Below are 1,100 nucleotides of genomic sequence, written 5' to 3'. Positions count from 1 at the left end.
TTAAATGAGATACTACATCTCATGCAATTTAAACACTACTATGGAAACCATTTAATATCACTAAGTAATACAATATGAAGTTCTATTGATTAAAGTCATTACCTCTTATTGAATCACTTAGGACCATGATTTAAATGAGAGGAAACCTCTCATACTATTTAATAAATAATTTTGGGTAATTTAAATGGACTAGAAATGGCCACATAGCCACTATTTTGCTCTATCCCATGATTATGTAAACAACTATGCTATGTTTTTACATAAACAAATAGGGTATTTGAAATGTGAATTATGAGAGGTGGAATCACCTCAAAATTCATCATGGTTGATTTTCTAAAATTGTTTGAAATATGAAAAGTTATTGCCTTGTTATTTTTACTACATGAGTTCTGCAATGAACTAGGGTTTGAAACCAGTGTAGTTAGTTAGAGATTTTCACAAGCTTTCCAAAGATATAAAGTTCATGAAATTTGGCTCAGTAGATTTGATTCTATTGAATTTTGAATAAGACATCAGTATTTGAATTCAGCTAAAAGATTAAATTCGAATTCAAACTAATTGGCTTGGCGGGAAACGAACATGGGCCTGCGAGAGAGAAAAGGGAGAAGGCCGGCCCAGTTACGCGCCAGTGCGCAGTGGGCTGCCTGACAGGGAGGGCCCCACCTGTCAGCGGCTATTTAAACCCGAAGCGGTATGATCTAACGCAGGCCGCACGATTAGAACAAGATCCGACGGCGCACGGCCGTCGTCGTCTCCGGCGAGAGCCAGGGTTACTGGCGGCGAGGCTAGGGGGTCGGCGAGCTCACCGGTGGCCGGCGATCGTCGGCATTGACGCAGGGCGACGTTGCCGAGGATGGCGGAGCTCCTGGTACTGGCGGCGTGGCCTGAGGTGGCTTCAATCGACGGCTTCGTCTGTGGCGGCTCCGCGGACTCCGGCGAGCGATTGACGAGCTACGGGTGACAATGTGGAGAGGGACAGGGTCGAGGAGAGTCAGAGGAAGGAGGGGAGTGAAGTGGTGTGAGGTTTGGAGGCTGGGGCGTCCTCCTTTTATAGCGGCGAGGGGTGCTGCGGGTGCACGGCCATGGCGTTGGCGTCGACG

Source organism: Lolium rigidum, chromosome 7, assembly GCF_022539505.1.
Source record: "Lolium rigidum isolate FL_2022 chromosome 7, APGP_CSIRO_Lrig_0.1, whole genome shotgun sequence".
Classification (NCBI taxonomy): Eukaryota; Viridiplantae; Streptophyta; class Magnoliopsida; order Poales; family Poaceae; genus Lolium; species Lolium rigidum.
This window is presented reverse-complemented; position numbering follows the sequence as displayed.